We start from the raw sequence: 23,123 nt of genomic DNA on the forward strand, positions 1-23,123 counted from the left end.
ACCATCTCATGGTCGCTACAACCAAGGCTGTCCTCAACCTTCACGTCTTCAAACAGACCCTCCTTGTTAGTGAGGATAAGATCCAGCAGCGCTCCTCTCCTAGCTGGCTCACCCACCATTTGCATCAGAAAGTTATCATCAATGCACTGGAGGAACCTCCTGGACTGAGGATGGCTGGCTGAGTAGGCCTCCCAGCAAATATCAGGGTAGTTGAAATCCCCCACAACAACCAGGCCCTGTAATTGCGAGACTGCTCTCAGCTGCCTGTAGAAGGCCTCATCACCCTCCTCATCCTGATCCGGTGGCCTGTAATAGACACCCACAACAGTATCACCCCTGCCAGCCTGCCCCTTAATTCGCACCCACAAACTCTCCACTCTCTCCTGATCCACCCCTGGACAGAACTCAATACATTCTAGCTGCTCACTCACATAAAGAGCAACTCCACCACCTCTCCTTAGCGGCCTGTCTTTCCTGAACAAGACATAGCCATCCATGACCACATTCCAGTCATGCGAGGCGTCCCACCAAGTCTCTGTGATTGCCACTAAATCATAGCCCCCCGACCGAACACAGATTTCTAACTCCTCCTGTTTATTCCCCATGCTGCGTGCATTGGTGTACAGGCATTTCAGGGAGTGAGCCCATTTCACCCTAGGGGGATGGGAGGCCTCCTGGTCTACCTCAACACTAGAGCGTTGCCCCAGTGGTGCAAGCCCAGCTACTACCCCATCCCCCTTCGAATCTAGTTTAAAGCTCTCCGAATGAGCCCTGCTAATTCCTGTCCCAGAACCCTTTTGCCCCTACGACATAAACCTTTCCCATGTATTACGGTCACGCCTGGTGTCTTCTAAAACCAGCCATTATCAAAGAACCCAAAGCCCTGCCTGTAGCACCAGTCTCGTAGCCAGGCATTAATAGAGAGAATCCTACTATTCCATCCCACGTCATCACCTGAAAATGGAAGGAGGGAGGAGAAAACGACTTGTGCCCCAGACTCTTTCACCAACCGTCCTAGGGCCTTGTACTCTTTCTTCATCCCCCTCAGACTACGGGATGCAGCTTCTTCCGCACCTGTCTGGAAGATCAGCAGGGGGTAGTAGTCTGTGGCCTTCACCAGGTTGGGGAGTTTCCTGGTGATATCCCTGATTCGGGCTCCAGGCAGGCTGCAGACCTCCCTGTGATGGGGGTCAGCTCTGCATATTGGGCCCTCAGATCCCTTTAGGAAGGAGTCTCCAACCACTAAAACTCTTCTCTTCTTCCTTGTGGAGGAGGTAGCTATACGCCTGTCAGGTTTTTCTGACTGTGGTGGGACCTCTGATATAGGTTGCCTCTCCACCACATCCCCATTGGACCGGCTGTATTCCACTAGGGCTTCATATCTATTGCTCAGAGGCACCTGTGGAGGCAAGGTAGGCAAGGAGGACACTCGCCTTTTGCCACGGCCATAGACTTGCCTCCACTCACTCCTCTCCTCTAGGTTATTGTTTTCCACCTGAGAGGGGCAGAGTACAGGTGTCCCTCGATCCTGGGAGCTCTCCGGCAGGTGCTCCCATTTTTGTTGCAGGGAAGGCAGAGCCTGGCTCCACCAGTCTATCTCCATTTCAGCCTCCTGAATACTCCTAAGCCTTTCTACTTCGGCTTGAAGCCTTTCAACCTGGCTTTGCAGCTGTGCCGCTCGGTCGAGCAGATCATCTACCTGCTCATAGCACACACAGCCCCCTGTCACCACAGAGACGCTGTAGCATTCCCTGCAGCCTGCGACCTGCACCATCGCCTCCTTCCGTGGGAGCTCTGTCTGGGTTCCCACATCCATTTTGGTCTTTTTCCGCCGGGTAGATACCATTGTTCTTTCACTGAGCTGGGAAATACCTGTTGGTGCCACCCCTGGTTCACAGCTCCTTGGCACCTTCCTCGCCTTGTGCACTGGGAGGGAGTCAGCGCCCTCCCCAACGAGCTGCAAACTGCTGCAGCCTCTCCTGCCCTGGGACACACCCAGTCACTGCTGACTCACACAGTCACTGCTGAGTCTCCCTCTCCCCTCTGGGAAGGGACTAGTCCCTGTCCTCCAGGAGGCTTTTTATCACCCAATCAACAGGGGGTGGTGCGTTTAAATCGCCCGCGGTGCCTCCGGCTACGCCTCCTCCGTCTCCTGATTCATTGCAGGGAACCTCCGGGTCCGGGGTGGGGGAAGAAGCAGCTCGGGGCTGCTGCTCGGGGCGGGGCTCGGCGGGGGGCCCAGAGTATGAAAACCGCCCGGTTACAGCCCGATGTCGCCCTCACCCCCGCACTAACCTCAAGTTGCTGCCGCCGCTGTCGCTGCTGCCGCCGCTATTTAGGACTTAGCCTGATTAACTCACATACAGGATAACCTATTATGGGTAGCTGAAAGCTCATGTTTGTTGACAAAGAACTGACCTTTTTCTAGAAATATTAATAAGATTTCTGTCATATATGTACATCTAGATTGGTATGGATGAACTGGCAGTAAATGTTAACATGTGAATAGACCTGTGATCTTTACACAGGACTTGTAAGGCCTTCTGATGAAGAAGGCTCGTTGGTGTGAATAGGTGGTTGTCTGTGTGACTATAGCCTTTCTCTTCCTTAAGCCCAAACAGAAAGTATGCAAATAAAAACTCTGTGACTGCAGCTGAAGGCAAAAGGCCAAACACTTGCCAGAAATGCAGGTGAGAAATACAGCCAAGGAATCTCAGCCAGAATGGAGAAAACTGACCTCCAGCCTGGTGCTTTTTCTCTCAGGCAACAGAGGAGAATCGCCTATAAATATCCCCAGACAGGCATAGTCTAAACAGTTAGGAGAGCATTATATATTTATGCTTGTCTTTATCTTTGTAAAATATTCTTGATTTTCAGATTTATTGATTTTAATTACAATGTAAATTATAACATTTTTAAAAGATATTGCTGTATCACAACAACATCCTAAAATTACTTTTTATTTAATATAAGGAAATAACTGTTACATTAAATTATCTCCTCTATAGCTACCTGTAGTGCAGATCTTTGAACTCTCAATTTTTCTATCCTTTGTTCCTGCTACTAGGCTGAAATATCTGATTTGCACAAGCAATGGGAAGAAATTCTCCCTTATGTGTTATGCATTTTTTTCATGTTTACCATTAAAGTTACGCAAAAAAGTCAAAAAATAAAACCCAGTTATTAACAGCAATGTATATCCTTCTGATATTGCCAGCAAATTGAGATGTTGAGTCTTCATCTGTAAAAACAAGGCTAAAAGAGAAGCAGCATTTCAATTTATGTCTAGACTGGACAGGTACAGTATCTGAATTTCTAAGATTTTTGGCCATAGTAGATACCATGTATAGTGTTGATTCAGTGAAAACTCTGCTGTCATGAATAATGATCTTACGGAAGGCTAGTCATCCAAAAGTTAATCCAAAAGAAAAACTTTAAAAAGGTATTTGAACTAACAATGCCTGAGATCACAGCACTAAGTTGTTTTCCAATGAATATGGTGTTAAATTCAAAGCTTCCATTCTCTGAGAGATCGACTGAAATTTCCTGAGAGATTGTTTCTCCCTGCATGGTTATAAGCATTTGCACAGCTGTTAAAAGTTTTTGGCAGCTGCCCACAACTGTGGAGCCACATCTGGAGTAAATCTAAGTGACCATAAATTTCAATACCTTCAGAACAAAACAGTGAAACCTACTTTTCTCACCTAGCAGTACCAAAGCCAAAAAATAAGCTAATCAATTCCTGCTGTGGGGAGGGATGGAAAGAGAAAAACAGAGCGCTTTTTGTCTTCTCCTTAGCAGATATGTAAGATGCTTTAATACTCTGATAAAGGGACAGAACATAAACTTAGATAACTAAAACCTGATCTGAGAAACATGAGCCAAAGCCAAAGGACTAATTCAATTCCAGGGATTCAGAAAATAAAACCTCATTTGACTTAATTCTTAAGGGCAAAATTTGAAATTTGAGTCTTCTTTCACAGACAATCTTTATTCACAATAGACAGCATGCTTTCTTAAGGAGAACCCTGTCACTTAAAAAACAAGTACTATATTATCACATTTTTAATTGCACAGATAAATAAGCTCAGTAAACAATATGGTTGGTTTGATGGTTAGACTTGATGATCTTTTAGGTCTTTTCCAACCTTAACAATTCTATGATTCTATGATTCTATAACAGTATGGTTTGCTGTGCAGTTTGCTGTTGAATAATTCAAAATTTGGGTGACAATTAAAATTTAAACTGCTAAAAGGAATTTGAATCCAGTATCTACGACATATATAATTTTATATATTTCATGAGACTTTTTTGATTAGGATGACATTATACTATTGTTTGAAATGGACCTTGTAAGGTGAAATTGAGATGTTGAGAATGAGAGAAAAAGTATAATTTATAAACTCTACTCAATAAAGCATATGTTAAGTACAGCTCTGTGTGGAAAAGTCCTTTAAGGTTATTTATAGCTTGATTTATTATATTAGACTTCTTCTTAATAATAGAGTTATCTTACCATTGTAATTGAGCTTATCAGTCAAGATTACAGCGGGCATTTTACATGTCTGAAGGAAGATGGCAAGGCAGAGCTATGAATCTGTAGCAAGTACCAAAGTTAGGAAGACAATCAATACTGCTGAACCACAGTATTTTTTTAACTTAAATTTTCCAAATCTTTTGAGTCTGGACATATGTTTTATGTTTGTCCAAATCACAATTGCCAGGCAGACCTGAGTGACCAGCTACCTCTATTAACTGGGGTTTTTAATACGGATTTCAAAACCAAGATATTGAGTCAACCTAGAGAAGATGACAGAAAGAACCCAGCATTGACGGGCAACTACATACAGAGAACTGATATCTGAAGAACAATCTCTCTGCGTATATGATCTCTGTGTTATTCAGAGTGAGATAAAGAATGACATCATATGACCTGCTGAACTGTAGCAGAACTGTTTTCAACCAGGCCCTGAGATAGCCTCTCTTAGCTCCCAACAAGCCTAGCTTACTGTGGATGCCATGCTTCAGAATCTATTTCTTTGTCAAAGGTCTGGATCTCTATACAGAAGTACCAAGCTCCTCCCTATCTCAGCTTCTGCAGGAACCATTTTAGAGTTAGGAAGTTGGGGCACAAAGAACTTAAAATTCAGATTTTCAAAGGTATATAGTCACTTAACTCTCATTTAATCCATAGAAGTCAGATTTAATACCTTCATATGTTTATGTAAGGAATTCTTCCAGATTTACATGTAAAGTTGCTGACAGACCAAACTTCATGTTGGCATTTAAGACTTGTACCTAGCCTTGATGAAATATTTGCTCACAAGTAAAATCAATAAAAAATTAGGGTTAGAAAAAAATTAAGGAGGGGTGGAGTAGAGAGAAAAGGGGTAGGTAAACTGGTAGTGGAAGAAAGACACAAGCAGAGCATTTCTTGTTTTACTGTTTTTTCTGGAGCATTATAATCAGCTTTAAAAATATTGTAATGAAAAGAATGCAAAAGAAGTGAAGTGATGAGATGTCAAAAGCAGTCTACAGCCTTGCTCCGATTTTGGAGAACATGGGAGAAGAAGAGTTGACATTTCCAGGAAATCCACTGCAGGTTTTCCTCTTCTGGTTCTTTTGCTTTGAAATAAAGATCAGGTAATGTCATTTCAGAAGGTGCAATGCTGTAAGAACAACAGGAACATTGAAGACTGAATATTATTGTTTATTGATTGCTTGATTGACTGCATAACAAAAAGGGTTTTTTTTGTTGTTTTGGGCAGTTGGGGTTGTTTGGTGTGGGGTTTTTTTCATGGTTTACTTATGAAATTAATGATTTTCCATCAGGAATAACTACAGGGAATGCTGGGTGTAGTCTTCATTGGTCTGTCAATTGCACAGAAAAATTCCATTTATATGAAACTTTTATTAGTCAGAATTATTTTTCTTCTGCATTGCTTTCAGCTAGTTAAGTATATATAATATTAATGCAATAGAACCTCAAACCAGAACTCTCTTTCTCAAACTGTTTCAGTAAGGTCAGCTACATGAATGATGCAGAGGATCATAGAACGAGAGCGTTTCAATTATGTGTAGTAAAGTGACTCTTAAGCCTTTTAGCAAAACACAGCAGGATCTACAATTAACAGAAATAACTAGGGTTTTTTGGTTACATATGTTTTTGTAGCAAAAGAGTGATGTCCATACAGCTGTGGAAATCATATGAGTATCTTCAAAAAGGGACAGTGGAAATCAGAATCACAACTGAAGCTGTGAATCCTTTGCCCTCCTGCGCTACTGTTCTCATCTCTGAATTTGCCACTGCTTATGCCACTGATGACATAAGACACGTTTTGCTTTTTTTATTAATCCCCAACCAAAAATCTTCCATAGGAAAATAAATAATATTACAATGTATTGGGGCATCCAGCTTTACCAAGAGGAAGACAGTTTAGCATCTGTTCCTTTCAAAGGCATACGGAGCAGACACATAGCAGAAAACCTCAACAGCATTAGCAAAAACCTGACTTCTGATGGGCTAGGATTTATGATGCGATCAGGAGAAACTATCACTAGTGACTCCTTCTTCACAAGATAGTTTCCTCTTCATGGATGATTTAGTCCCTTCGCTACCTCTGTTCTCATGTTTGTATTTTGTTTCATCACTCCACACAAACAACAAATTACTTGCTGATTTGAATGCAATGAGCTACCTAACTTCTTCTGTGTTGCCTTTGTGAAAGAAGTGTGCTCCTTCGTTTGATCAAAAAAAAAAAAAGCAATCCCTACATTCTGTACCTCTTCAGAATCCTGGCTTTTTATGTTATCAGATTTTTTAGTGAATGTGCTTGAGGCATATGGGGTTAGTGTGTATTTTCAATTTACTCAAGGGTGTCAATCATACACCATCTTCAGTACCCTCCTTCATATTTGTGGGTTTTTTTTTTCCTTTGACTAGACCTCAATACTGCTACTGGAATTAAAGTAATGAATAGACTTTTATGCAGAAGGCTTCAGGATGTATGTAAGATACTACATCTTTCTGGACTAGCACTTAGCAAATGAAAATTAGTTAAAGACCTATTTTGTATAACTTGTCTTTAAGATTTTTTTCCTTAAGGGCTGGATTGTGCTTTCCTCTCACAAGGTAACAAACAGGCTTAACTGAAATAAAACATTGTATTCTGCTACACGGGACTTGAGCATGTCATTTGCTGCAGAACAGTACTTCTTTTTTTCTAATTTATTTTTTTGTCAGCAAACTATGGATGGAGAAAGGCTGCATGAAGGGTTTATGCTGATTAATAGGTTTGTTAACTACAGGCTATTTTAAGGACTGTGGAGACCAGAGGTACTGTTCTGTGGCCTGGAATGGAGGAAAAAAAATCCCTAATACCTGAAATTCTTTAAACATATTTTTCTTTGCTATTGTACAAGAAATCTATATATAGTACTGCCTCACCTCTCTTTCTCACAAATATCAGTATTTTTTAGTTTTTACAATCTTACGGTCTTTACTTCCTCTAATATTGTGATACACCTGCATCATCTCATTAATATCTTGAATATGGTCATGGCTGCTAACGGCTTGGATGGGTGTACACTTTGGTGGGTAAAAAACTGGCTGGATGGCTGGGCCCAAAGAGTTGTGGTGAATGGAGTTAAATCCAGTTGGCGGCCGGTCACAAGTGGTGTTCCTCAACGCTCAGTGCTGGGCCCAGTTCTCTTTAATATCTTTATCAATTATCTGGATGAGGGGATTGAGTGCACCCTCAGTAAGTTTGCAGAGGACACTAAGTTTGGCGGGAGTGTTGATCCTGGAGGGTAGGAAGGCTCTGCAGAGGGATCTCGACAGGCTGGATCGATGGGCTGAGGCTAACTGTATGAAATTCAACAAGGCTAAGTGTCGGGTCCTGCACTTGGGGCACAACAACCCCATGCAACACTACAGGCTGGGGGAACAGTAGCTGGAAAGCTGCCTGGCAGAAAAGGACCTGGCCGTGTTGATCAATGTCCAGCTGAATATGAGCCAGCAGTGTGCCCAGGTGGTCAAGAAGGCCAAGAGCATCCTGGCTTATATTAGAAATAGTGTGGCCAGCACGACTAGGGAAGTGATCGTCCCCCTGTACTCAGCACAGGTGAGGCAGCATCTCGAGTACTGTGTCCAGCTCTGGGCCCCTCACTGCAAGGAAGACATTAAGGTGCTGGAATGAGTCCAAAGAAGGGCAACGCAGCTGGTGAAGGGTCTGGAGAACATGTCTTATGAGAAGTGGCTGAGGGAACTGGAGTTGTTTAGCCTGGAGAAAAGGAGGCTCAGGGGAGACCTTATCGCTCTCTACAAGTAGCTGAAAGGTGGTTGTAGCGAGGAGGGTGCTAGTCTCTTCTCCCAGGTAACAAGTGATAGGACGAGAGGAAATGGCCACAAGTTGTGCCAGAGGAGGTTTAGATTGGATATTAGGAAAAATTTCTTCACCGAAAAGGTTATCAAGCAGTGGAACAGGCTGCCCAGGGAAGTGGTGGAGTCACCATCCCTGGAGGTATTTAAAAGACGAGTCGATGTGGTGCTTAGAGATACTGTTTAAGGATGTTGTTTAGTGGTTGACTTGATAGCATTAAATTAATGGCTGGACTCGATGTTCTTAAAGGTCCTTTACAACCAAGATAATTCTGTGTTTCTGTGGTATACATGGATACAGAGATACATATAGATACAATCATTCCATTATGAGATATCAAGCTCCAGACAAGTATCTACAATTAAAGCTCTCAGACACTTTTGACAGTATTAATACTGTTATCTAGAGAATATCAAATAATAGTAGTTGAACACAACATTCAGAAAATTTTAGTTTTGTGATGCATGCAATAACCATTCCCAGTATTTCAAAATCAATTCAATAGGTGAAAATACTAAATAAGTATCAGAAGTGAATAAAAAAAATCTACAGGCAATATAGAGTACCTACTTTTGCTATTAGCTTCTGAAATCACTGAAGGAATCAATACATGTATTTGATGCTTGCTTTCCCATTAATAAAGTCCTGTTGTATTAGTCCTGATACTCCTATCCATCACTATTTTCTATTCTGGTAAATTATATTTTGTCTACCTAACCTCTCCTTCAGTTTTAATTGAATGAACATCAAACTGCATGTAATACTCCTGTAAGCAGTTAAAGCATTACTATTCTTCCACCCAAGTACTGAAATAATTTCAGTAATGGATAGAATACTTCTTGTTTATAAGGTCTAATGCTAGGGAAATACTTGCAAGTTCTTGTGAATAAAGTTTCATGCAAGATGTTATCTGATAAACAAGTAGTAAAAGTAATTTAAAAATTGTGAGAAAAAAAATTGCATTATTAGTGTCACTTTTTGATTATATTTTTACTCCAGGTTATGGGATCACTCATTCTTTTGCTCTTTGCAATTTACTGACTTCCCTTAACAACACTGCTACCACTTAATACTGGATGTATGATTTAAATAAACTATTTGAGAAGTGAGTTATGACTTCCCAGGTCTTATCTAAATCTTATTGAAATTGAAAAGCTGTGGATAAGACCCATATGAAAAAGATTTGTGGAAGTGAGTGTCAAATTTTTCATTTTTCATCTTGAGGCTGGCACAAATTGATTTCATTAGAAAGGATTTTTTTAGATTTTCTGAAAAAGACATTCTAATTCTTATAGCAGTTTTTAATTGTAGGCAGAGAGTTCAAATTATATGTTACTATAAATAACAGTCCGAAGGTAGAATGAAAAAAAAAGAAAAAAACCCTTTTTTTACCTAACTCTGTAGAAATGTATTGTATTTTCAATGTGCCTTTAGAAATAGAACAGAAGGTTCATTTACTGTGCTTCATGTATATGTTATAGCATCAGTTTTTCATAATTTCATGCAGTCTCCATCAGAACGAATGGATAGTTGATTCCTGCCAGAAAATTTAGACATGTTGGACAGATTTAGCTGAATATATTCATCATCTGGCAGTGAAGTGATAAGTTGTATTTCTATTTAGTGTAGGTGTAATTAAGCTTTAAAGTTAACTTTAAAGTTAACACCTAATTAAAATAAGTGGACAACATTTACACCTCTCTTCCTAATTTTGCAGTATTTTGGGCTGCTGACTGAATGACTGATATATATTGAGGAATCTAGTTTTAAATACAAAGAGCTAGAAATAAAAAATAACACCTTGAAGTCAATGAGCGTATTCTTGAGACCCACCCTTGGTCAGTCTTTATTCATATTCATGTCAATGTGACTTACATCATTTACAATAAGATGTATTTATCCAAAGAATATTAAACATTTTAGGTTTTTAGTTTTATCCCCTGCAGCAAAGGGGGACACAGTTTCAAACTGCAGTAGGAAAGGAATCATAGAATCACGGAATGTTTTACGTTGGAAGGGACTTTAAGGATCATCTAGTTCCAACACCCCTGCCACAGGCAGGGACACCTTTCCTCTAGACCAGGTTGCTCAAAGCCCCAACCAATCTGTCCTTAAACACTGCCAGGGAGGGCACATCCACAGCTTCTCTGGGCAATCTGTTTCAGTGTCTCACTACCCTCACAGGAAAGAATTTCTTCCTAATATCTAATCTAAATCTACCCTCTTTCAGTTTAAAACCATTCCCCCTCGTCCTGTCACTACATGCCCTTGTAAAAAGTCCCTCTCCAGCTTTCCTGTAGGCCCCATTCAGGTACTGGAAGGCTGCTAGAAGGTCTCCCTGGTGTCTTCTCTTCTCCAGGCTGAACAGCGCCAACTCTCTCAGCCTGTATGCATAGGAGAGGTTCTCCAGCCCTCTCATCATCTTTGTGCCTTTCTCTGGACTCACTCCAGCAGCTCCATGTCCTTCTTATGTTGGAGGCCCCAGAGCTGGATGCAGTACTCCAGGTGGGGTCTCATGAGAGTGGAGTAGAGGGGCAGAATCACCTACCTCGACCTGCTGGCCACGCTTCTTTTGATGCAGCCCAGGATACGACTGGCCTTCTGGGCTGCAAGCACACATTGCAGGCTCATGTGGAGCTTCTTGTCAACCATCACCCCCAAGTCCTTCTCCTCAGGGCTGGTCTCAATCCATTCTCCGCCCAGCCTGTGTTTGTGCTTGGGATTGCCCCAACCCACGTGCAGACATTGCACTTGGCCTTGTTGAACTTCATGCGGTTTGCACAGGCCCAGCTTCCAAGCCTGTCCTGTCCCACTGGACGGCATCCCTTCCCTCCAGCGTGTCGACCGTACCACACAGCTTGGTGCCATTGGCAGACTTACTGAGGGCACACTCAATCCCACTGTCCATGCTGCCGACAAAGATGTTAAACAGGACCGACCCCAGTACTGACCCCTGAGGAACGCCAGTCATCACTGGTGTCCACTTGGACATCGAGCCGTTGATTGTAACTCTTTGAGTGCGACCATCCAGCCAATTCCTTATCCACCAAGTGGTCCATCTGTCAAGTCCATGTCTCTCCAATTTAGAGACAAGGATGTAATGTGGGACATTATCAAATGCTTCGCACAAGTCCAGAAGAAGAAGAAAGATCTTAATATGAAGTAACCTGTGACTGTGGCAGGCCTTGGAACCTAAACACCATACTTGACTTTGGAATTTTTTTAACTTAAAATGTTTGACTAGTAGTTTTTGTTTAAGTATGAATAATAATAGTCATCATTTAACAAAATGAATGTGTTATTTGGAGACTACCACTGCCACTTCTGAATGAATGCATATCTCTCGTGTAACTCAAGAAGTAGTTGTGTTGTCATAGAGCAGTGAAGCACCATAATCTTGATAAACTATTTGTTTGGGTTTTTTTCCTACAAATGCCTGAAGGTTTCATTCCTGAGATTACAAAATGGTCATAATTTTGAGATCCAGGATTACTGTGACAGTGCTGTTATAAAGGTTGTGTGCTAAGATGTTGGAAGAAAAGAGATCTGAAAGAAAATAAAAATTGCCAGAAATGCTGTCCACCACAGTATTATAAAATAAAAGTTAAGTTTAAGCAGAGAGGTTAAAAAAAACTCAAGAAGAAATGCAACTTAATACATGATAAATTCTGTTATATAGTAGTTGGTCAGCATTGTGTCAGTGTCTGTTTATAGGGTGAAAATTGAGGAACTTGGAGATACTGGAATGACAAGAAATACATAAAGGAACCACAGGAAAGGGGAGATTCCAATAGCTTAATAACACTACTGGAAAAATGCCAGAGATGGATTTATAAACCTTCTATCTACAGGCTGAAGGAATTATTCCAAGGAGCCTTAGGTAGCAATGTATGTATTGGGTCGTATTTAACTATGTGATTTTCTTGTGGGTAAATGTTTTCATGAGCTCTATTTATGTTTTACAAGTAAAGTAAATGTATGAGGGCAGTATAATTTATTTTCTAATGAGGGATCAAGTAGTTTATTTCTATTGTACATGTTATTACAGTGACTGTAACATGCTGTGGGAGAGCTGCATGATGAGCAGTCACATCTTGCTAACACATCTTAGATGATAAACAGATGGAGACTATGGAGGCATTCCATGTTAGGACATGCAGGACAAACTATTTCACAAACATAATTAGCATAAATTACTATTTAAAAGCTTTGGGTTTTTTTTTTAATAGCCTCCTCCTCTGCCCCTTAACAGCCATGACCTTGGCAGCTTGAGTCTTCAAGAGCAGATAGAATTATGATGGGTGGATGAAGCTCTACAGGGTTAGAAGTTTACTTTGGAGAAGTACCAAGAAGTTTGAATACTAATCTCAGATTTATCCAAACTAATCCTTGGAGGTCTCTCTCCTTCCTCTTCCACATCTTTCCTCCTCCCAGCCTCAAGACTGACTATGTCTTTTTTTCATGTGTCATGCTTGCACTGACACTGTTCTTTCACACTCCTCTTGTAAAATTCACATCTGGTATTGCTTTATGCTTCCTGTTATTTTACAATCACATATAGTGGGATCTCCCTGAGTCAGGGATTTCTCAACAAGATTTAGCTGCTTGCCCTAGTGAAGTCTCAAGTCTGGTGAGATTTGAAACGGCAAAAAGTGAAACAGAATTGTCAGGGCCATTAACTGAATTTGATATAAATTTTCTGTACAATTTAAGGACAAAAAAGGGACCATGAGACTTCTAGTCTGATCCCCTATGTAAAGTAAGCAACAGATTTTTAACTCCCTATTGCTGAATTGAACCCAATAACTTGAGTTCGACTGAAGTACATTTTCCAGCAAAGCATCCTATCTTCATCTAAATACAGCAAGAGATGAAGCTACTTCCCTCCTCCTCACTGATAACTATTCGTGCTTTTTTTTTTAATTTGAATTTGTCCCTATTCAGTCTCTAAACATTCATCTTTAGCCTTTCTTTACAGATCCTTTAGAAGCCTACTCTTTCTCCCCATGAAGGCATTTCCATACAGTTATAAAGTATCCCTGATCTTTTTTTCCTTTTTTTTTTTTTTTAATCTAAGCAAAGAGCTGTTTAAATGTCTCATGTTTGAGACTTTTTCTACAGACCTTGAATCATTTTTATTCTGCACCCTTTCAAAGTTTTCAGTAATCTTCTGAAAATGCAGACTGGAACAATAAAAAATAAAATTGTCTAATAATCCTACTCAGTATTCTGCCTTTATATTTCAAGAGATCAGACTGTCTCTTTTTACCATGGTATTTAGCTAGAGGCTCATATTGAATTACTTGTCAATGGTGAACACTTTGGTTTATAACAACAGTTTATGATACTTTAGAAATGGGGCCCGAACTTGGTGAAGTCTTGAGATGGAACTGTATTCACCTTTCTCCTTCCCCTAACAACAGAAAACTCAGAACCATGAGTGTAAAAAAAAGCACACATGTAAATGAAAGGGTCAAAATCCAGTCCATTCTTAGAAGAAAGTTGGAAAAGTCAGGAAAAAAAGAGAGAAGCAAACGTTTCTTCTCTTTTGCTCTCCCGTAAAAATGTGTATGTCCATCTTTAACAGGACATAAACTATGCAGCAAACTGGATAGTTTGCAGCATAGTTTGACCAACCTTAACTTTTCTAACATCTGGTCTGATGGAAGTTCCTCATTCGTGCAAAAAATATAGATGTGACTTTGGCTGTATTGAAACTTACATTATTTGAATCGGTTCAGTCATCAAGTGATACAGATCACTTCCCATGACTGCTTGTCTTCATTATTTACCACTGTGCCAATCTTTGTGTCATTCCATAAATTTTATCAGCTCTGATTTTATCTTTGCTTCTCAGACAATTGATAAGTATTGAAGGGTGTCAAGCCTAATATGAACACCTACTGCAACTCTTAGAAGCAGCCTCAGTTGATTAGGATTCCCCATGGACTACTGCTTACCAAAATGTCAGCCTATTCTAAACCCATTTAATTTCAATTTGCCTTGATGAAAGTGTACTGTGTTGGGAGGCAAACACTACGAGATATATTCAGATAATTTCTAGATACACTTAGCGTTCGGGAAAGTGAGGGGCTAACTGTGTGGCTGAAAACATAGTGAAAGTGTCATGGGCTGGATATTCTTCTGGATTTGTCTTGATCTGAGACAGCATTGGTAGGCTGATCCTAAACCAGTGTCACCAATATGTCATGGAGACACAACATGAAATATCATGGGTCACAATACATACCTTCAGCCTGTATAAAGCAGAAGAAACCAGTGATTCAACTCTCACAGATGACCTAGAATAGAACGTATGTTCTGCTTTTCAGTAGTAAGGATAACATTTTAATAACCAAGTGTTCTCACAACATCTCATCTAAACAAGTCATAATAAATGCAAAGATTATTTTTTTTTCAGCTGAAGTATTTAAAAGAATTACCAAATAAAAGGGAGAATGCAAAATTCTAGGACTGATTGATTACTTGATTAATTACCTGCTTTTGGTTTCCAGGTAAAGATGATATATTGTATAACAAATATCATTACATTGTGTATGAGCTTATTCCTGAAAATTCCTGCGGGGAAAAAAAAAAAAATCATAAAAAGAAGGACATGTTAATAACCAAATAATCTGTTTTCAAATCTCTGGTTTTTTATTTTTTTAATTCTGTTTTGTATTTATAGATTCGGCATTATCTTAACTTTTATTTCAAAAGATCACTTTATTGTTTTAAAATAATTTTGCCATAATAAAAGTTTATGTAAGCCTTATCAAAATGATACTGCCTGTTACAACCTGATGCTCTACGAAGCAAGGTTTTGAGGAAAGTGCAGAATAATTTTTCCAACTGGGGATTTGGTAGTCACAAAGTGATTTGGACTTTGGCCAGAATATTATAGTTAATAGCCCTTCTTTTGCGAAAAGTGTCATGGGATTTTTAATGACAAGCTAGTTAAGAAGGTCTGAATTTTACACCTCTTCCAAAGACAATTTTATGAAACAGGTAAAAGGTTTTATTCACTCTTACTGAAAGAATTTGTACAAACATGGCTCACTGGCACTTCTAAATTATATATAATATTTTTAGAAAAGTAAACAACAAATAATCTTTCAACTTTTCTCTTATCTCTATCCATAAATTCATAAAAATATAGGTATTTATTTAATATGTTGTTTATAAGTATATATTAGCAAGAACCTTGTGTAGTAGTAGACCTGTATACCCTTCTATCATAAAATAGGCACATGGAAACTCACCTTTTGAAAAAATGGATTTGTGATTTTTTTAATATCTGTAAAAATATTTTATTTTTAATGCTATTTAGATAACTAAAATGAAAATTAGATTTATATGCTACAGCTTATGAGCTCATGTGACAGATGAATAGTTTTGTATATGGAGTTGCTGTGGAGTTATGCTTGTGACTATACAACTTCTTTTGTGGCTTGCACTAGGGAGTAAAGCTGCTCCTTTATCCCTGAAATACTCTAAGCAACATCAGTTTTCTCAGCTGTTGCAAAAGGGATCCATATTTAGTCCTTTATGTTTCATTTCCATTCCCTCATCTTTGTAGATTGTCCATAGACTTCCTTCAGGCAATGAATATTGTAGGAAGTAAAGTTATTCCCTCTCCCCTCTTTTTAGTTTCTCTCTGTTTTGCAGTATCCTTTGGTTTACAGAGAAGTTTTGTTTTTATGCATGCTCCCTGCCACTTGAAGGCACTACCTTCTGTTCTTTTCTGTGTAGTTTCTCTTCCTCCCTCTCCTGATTTGTTCTACTTCCCTAGGTGAAGAGCAGAAGTGGAAAAAGCAGGGGTTTCCACTCAGTTATAAGACAGAATGCACTCTGTAAACTGAGCAGAGAAATTTTTCAACCACAGCTACACAGGGCCATCTTTAGAGCTTCAGGTGCCCCAAGCAAGACTAGGTAATTGCGCCCTGGGATGAGGTCAGAGTTGGTTTAACAGAAGGTTTCAGAACGAAAAATGAAAGCTTTTGTATCTCAGTTCAGAGGAAAGACAACCATTAGAAGTACATCTCAGTGTCACATTGTTAGGCAGAGATGTTATTAACATTACTGATGTACATGTGTAGTAAGCCAGAGGCACAAAAATGCTTCCGTGTGGTTAAAATGTACACACTTGGGCAATGCCAGTGGACATTTTACATTTAAAGGGACAGAAGTGAATTTCTGTGGTAGACAAATGAGCTCAAAGAATACTTGCCCCTATCAGTGGCCCTTCCATTTTGGTATCCCATGTGGACACTTGTTTAGAGTTCCCCTAAGGCTGACCCTGCAGCTAGAGTGTGTACAGAACAAGATTGCCTACTGTATGAGAAGGAGGAGCAGAGGGTTCAAGCCCCTAATCAGCAATGACATTTCTGTTTCCTGACACTGCAGAACAAGGAACAAAGGGTCATTGCACGTAGGAAACTCAAACGCAAACCTACCAATTAAGGGAAACGTAGTTAGAAGGAATATTACAAACAAAGACACACAAATACACAGGAAGAACAAAGGCATTTTTAAAGATAAGTGAGGAAAATAATCAAGAACTGATGCTCTGGGGAAGATTTAAAAAACAAAACAAAACAAAACAAATCCACCAAAACCAAAGTAAATCTGCATACACTGAGAAAATAGTTTTAAAGTGTATCAAATACCCTAAAAGAAAGAAAATGAAGCTGCTGGGTATTAGGTTGAACAAATCAGAGATTAGAGATAACATACTACGTGCAAAACTCTGTTATAGATGATGGAGACTAAAGGATGTAAATTTTGCTGAGAATTCACTCTCCAATTTTATTCCTGTCTGACTAGGTAAACAACATGAGAAAGATAAGATCTTTACTCTGAAAACTTAAAATTAATTGAAATTGTGAAAAATTTTAGAACAATTTATAAACATATTCAAATGCACACCTGCAGAATTTAAAAATGAGAAAGAAGGGATAAAGCTTTGGGGTTTTTTGTGTTTTGTTTTTTTTTTTACCTGGTAATCTCTTAATCTCTCCTCCCTTCCTGGACTATTTCAATATACTAATACAAGTGGTTTCTTCTTGTGATTCAAAATGAAAAGAAACATTTGGTCAATTCACTTACACAAACTATTCTTAATGCTTGATAATGGGACAAAGATTATGTAAAACACAACTTGGAGTAGAAAGTCATAGAAACTCACCTGCTGTGGAAATAATTACAAACTTGATTTTATACTTTAGAGATAGTCATCCCATTTGTATTTGTCTTTAAATTTTAATGATGTTACTTTCAAATTTAAAAAGTGAATTTTTTTTTTGCTTTAAAGACATTTTCTACTAGCTTCTTTTAAAAAATCGTGAAAACAATAATTTGAAATAGAAAAAGCATTAGATTTCCAGTGTTTTAATGCTAAGAAGCATCTACACATATATGAAATATATACTTGGAAATCTTGGTGGAATTGACTGAAAATAGAAAAATGTGAATTTTTAGTAATTTGAAATACAAGTTTAAGGGGTTTCATTGTTTCAGTTTGTAATGCTATTCTATATCCTGCATTCAGAGGTATCCTAAAGCCTTTTTGGTTTTAAAGTCTGCCAGGCATACACTGGTGGCAGAATGCAGTCCCACAAGAACAGCGGTAATGTATTTCTTGAGTCTTCTTTTTCACAGTGGGAATAAGGCTTGATACCACAAGCAGAAGATCCAACTCTCTAGATAGGGGAACTATGCCCACGTTATAATACACCTTTCAGAGACCAAATAGAAAAAAAAAATCTTTCATCAAAAATAGATAGGAATTGTTATCAATTCTTCCGATTTATTTCCTGCAGTTGTGTAGAATGCCAGCGGCCTTGTGGGGCATTTTCTGGGGTGAAAATGAGATACAGAAGGAATGAAAACTGGTACAGTAGAGTCACTGAGTTCCTTTCCCTTCTAGGAGACTCCATTATGAGCAGACAACAGAGGTGATTCCACATGTTAACAGGTCATGGTCAGCTAGTTAGACCTGTACCAAGTGTATAGGTTTTGGGCTCTACCTGAGCCCAATCAAGTGCATAATTCAAGTATTTTACTTAATAACAACTACTGATATCTCTAGACAATAATGTCACTCTCTTACTATCATACATGACTGGTATTAATTTTTGTTGTTAGAGGAGTTGGAGATGTCTCACTAAGCAGAACTCTACAGTAAAAAATCAAGAAGATATTTCTCTCATTCATATCCCTTCCCAGATGTTATATTGTTGTCTACTCCCGTGTTAGGAAGAAACATTCAGGGCAGACCAGCTAGAAGAACCCCTGGCTATTGTCCTCCTGACAGTAGACTTCCTGAGAAATTTTTACCTCTTCTTTCGAGTTAGAGTACATATGCGTAATGGCATTACGAAAGCTAAAGATTTAATTAAATGGCATTTTCTTAAAATCTCTATTCATTACTGTGGAGATAAGGAAGCTCTTCCTATTTGTATTGGCCTGAATTTATGTTCCACAATTTACTCCTGCTTTTTGTGTAGACTTTTTTCTGATTAATGACTGAGTATACATAACTTATTATGTTATAGACAACAATTATAGGAAATCCTTTGTTTTTACTTTTGAAGTGAACAATTTCATAAAACATGAAAACATAGTGTTTCCTAATACAAAACCAAAAATTATGTGCATTGACATTACAGAAATTAGCTAGACTTAAAAAAAATAATAAAAAGGAAAAATTAAGTAGTGTTTTCAATGTGGAAATAGTTAAAGCATCTCTGTATTCCTAAAGGGATATATATAATTCTAGATGAGAGAAAAAAAGATTAAATATTTGTAATTTAAATTTAGGTTACACATTTAGGCTGGTATTAATTTCTTAGAGAGGTTAGAAAGGAAAATACCAGCGAGAAAGGAAATAAAATCATTAAAAGACAAGAAATGTTAAAATGCTCTGTTTCTTCGGTTTTCATTAACAGAAACAACTTGCACCTCTAGGGCCTTTTTCATGTAAATTCGTGTCTCAAAAAGCCAAGTCTTTAATTACACATCAGCACTGGAGAAAGCATACCGGAAACGAATGCGGTAGGCCTTGTAAACCAGTGAAAACCTTGTTGCAGGCAAAACATTTGTGAGTCAGAAAATTGTATGTAATTTATTGCCAATAAAAGCAAACTTTTGATCACTGACTTGGGTATTGGGGAAAACAAGAATACCGACGAGTCAAACTCATATATTCTCCCCTTCTCCAGTGTTAATTGCCCTTATATACATGAAGGGTTACACAGAGTTGATGAAAACTCCTCTGGTGAGGAGGTGAGGCGATGAGAGGAGGCTGAGGCAGCTGCAGTTCTTCAGGGACGTGCCTGCCCCAGTGTGGGTGGCCCATGTCTGCAGTCCTTCAGGGTGTCCCTGCTCAAGTGTGTGTCACCTGTGGCAACAGTCCCTCAGGGAGTCCCTGCGCTGGTATGGGTGGCCTGTGGCCCAGTCTCTCAGGGTGTCCCTTGCCCCAGTGTGCGTCACTCGTGGCTGCAGTCCCTCAGGGGAGTTCCTGCCTTGGTGTGAGTGGCTTGCAGCCGCAGTCCCTCAGGGGTGTATGTATGTGACCCTCACCCCCATGCCTAAATGCATCTGCTGAGGGGGCCCGTGGGCTCCTCCAACTGTCCAAAGTTCTGGTGTACTCTGGGGCACTCATGCCAGTGCCAGAGCCATTGGGAACCTGCTGAGGCCGGGACAGAGCAGCCCATGGCCTCCTTCCACACCTGTCACCTTCACAGCCTCCTGTTGCCCAGACCTTGTAACTTAACAGCCATTACAAACTGGTACAACATAAAAGGTGTCGGTATCCATTCTGGCATTAGGCAGTGAGATATGACTGTTTCCAGTAAGACTCTTGTTAATTTTTGTCCATATATGACACAGAATCAGTCTGAACTTCATGTTTTAACAAGGAAATTCCAAATATAAATCCTCATTACTTTTACAGAAGGTTTTAAACACAATATGAAATGAATCCTGCTCCCTCTGCTCTCACGAGTAGTTCAGCTGACATCTATGGTGCCATGTTAAGATTATATTATGCTTTATAATAAAACTGGAGAGTATTTTATCTCTATCTCTAAAACCTTCTTTGTCTTCGAAAAGCCTGGATTTCATCTCATATTTACAAGCAACCAATCAAAAGCTAATTATCATTTGTATCAAGAAGTTTTATTTACACATATTTTTATTATTGATACATATACTTACAGAACTGAGAGTAGACTAGGAAGCATATAATAAGTTTTCAAAAAAAGAATATATAGGGTTCTTGCACACAAGTTTCCTGAATTTTAATCTACTTGTATGTATATGAAATGCTTTTCCCATATTTCAGAACAAATGTAAGTTGAGTCATATTTTTGTCTGGAAGACATTTGTATTTTTTTATGTAATCACCACATCACAGAAAAGTGGGCTATATTCAAGCAGCTGAATACTTCCAGATATTTCTGTTATGAATGTGGTTCCCGTGTTCAGCTACTTGATATATCTATAATTCACCCTGTAGGTAGCTAGCATGACGAGATTTTCTACATACGTTTCATGTCACTAGAGCTTGTGAGAGTGTTCTGGAAGAACATCGCTACACACTTACTGCGGTGACCAACTGCTGTCAGTCACTGCTGGAGATGGGAGGATGGGATGAGTGGATTTTAGGTTCAACCTCTTATGAATACTCTTAGGATTAATGCTGCTTTGCACTGTTTTGCCCAAACAGATTGAGATGCCACAAATTAAATCAAAGATGTCAGGTTTCATTGTAGGGAAGAGAAGTTATCATACACCCACTTTTTTCCCCATCCTGATGAAAAAGGTGCTGAAAAATAAAACAAAAATTAGAACCTAAACTAAAACTCAGTGAAACCAGAGCAATGACTCCAGATTTACCTTGCTTTAGGAACAGAATCAGATATTCTTTCTCTTCTTTCTATAAATAATTTTTAATTAACTCAAGTTCGTCAGTTAAAATGTAATGAATAAATCAAATTAGTACTTTTCATCACATCACTTACAGAAAAGAACTTTCTACAGATAGCTGGTTCCATGAAACTGAAGAAATATTTCTAAAATCAGTAAATGAAAACTTATACAATCTGTCAACATTTGTTAAGAGTTTTCACAACTACTATTTTAATTCAGTACCCCAATAATAGAAAATTCCTGAAATCTTCTCCTTGCTTCCAGAATGGCCTGGAGGTTTTCCATTCTGTTTGCCTTCTAGCCTGTTTTCTTGCAGCTACTCTTTTTTTATTATATCTGCTCTGATATAACTGCTTCTGGAAATTATCCAGTCTGTTCAGATTCATCTTATATCTTACGGAAGCAATGAGTTTGATCTACTTTGTCTTGGAAGGACATCTAACTGACTTTTTCTTCTATTTCCAGTATGTAAGTACATATGGATTCATTGTGGCAGTATGTTTGCTTACTTCTTGAAGAATCCATTTTTATTCAGTCATCCATGAAGTATAGTGACTAGCTTGAATGACAAGTTCACTTTCACAAACTCTATCCAAGCTATGTTTAGTAAATGAATGAAAACCAAACAAAAGAGGAAATTTCAAATGTTTTTCATATATATAACAGAACCAAAAAAACACCCCACCACCAAGCAAAAAAACCCTCCAAACAAAAAAAAAAAAAACACCCTGCCTAATATCACTGAATTTCTGAATAGAATCATCTAGTTCTTCTGTAGGTAACACCTATGTTTTCTTTCCTGGAGATTTTACTTTTAGTATTTTTAAGAAATGTGAGACAGATTTACAGCTCCCTTTTTTTATTTAGACTCTTATTTTTCATATCCCATTACACTTAATGAGATTGGAAACCTCCATTTGAGTCTAGGAGCTATGAAACTGGCTCAGCATACTGCATGCAACGCAAATAACTGGAAATCAAGTGGTGAGAGCAGGAGACACATTAATTATTCATAGAACTAAATGCATTGAAGAGCCCGCATTACAGCTCACAAAGGAGTATCTCTGAGTCCAGTGAGGGGAGGAGTAACTGCCTTCAAATCCAGTTAAATTGCACCTGACACACAAGAGGATGGTTCTCAAAGTGCCTGTGAGAATTTTCAATAAAAGCTAGGGTTTTAAAGAAGTTTCTGGTGCCCAAATCCCAGTGAAAGCCAGTGAGATATGGGAATTTAATTCCCTTTTTCATATCATAGCTCAAATGAGTAGAAAGATCTGACCTACATTATATTTTGAATTTCTACCTATCTACCATTGTTAAGAATTTTATAACATTTACCATTGTATCTACACATGTTGTGACTGAAACCTTCTCAAACTGTAGGGAACTCCAAGACTTTTGGGGAAAGTGCTTGTGTATTTAGTGTGAATGGATACAAAGAAAAGGTCTTCCAATGTAACATGAATAATTTTTATTATTGTATAAGTGAAACCCAGGATGAGCTTATGTATACGGATGGCAATATTAATTTGTATTTTCCTTCTATATTTTGTAAATATTCATCTATAGTTCTCAATATTTTTTCCAGATTTCACTTCAGTAAAAAGTTTCCAAATGGTGCAAAGTGGATTAAAGACTTCTGACATTAGGTCTTCAGTAATCCTCAGAAGCAGGCAAGAGATCTGTGAACCATGTTACTCTAAACAAAAGAAAATATGAATAGGTTTCACTGCAACAATGTTGCATAAATAATCACTACTGATATGTATGGGTTTTTTGATAAGATTCTTCCAGATGAGGGATATTTC

This window comes from Nyctibius grandis, chromosome 3 (assembly GCF_013368605.1).
Source record: "Nyctibius grandis isolate bNycGra1 chromosome 3, bNycGra1.pri, whole genome shotgun sequence".
NCBI lineage: Eukaryota > Metazoa > Chordata > Aves > Nyctibiiformes > Nyctibiidae > Nyctibius > Nyctibius grandis.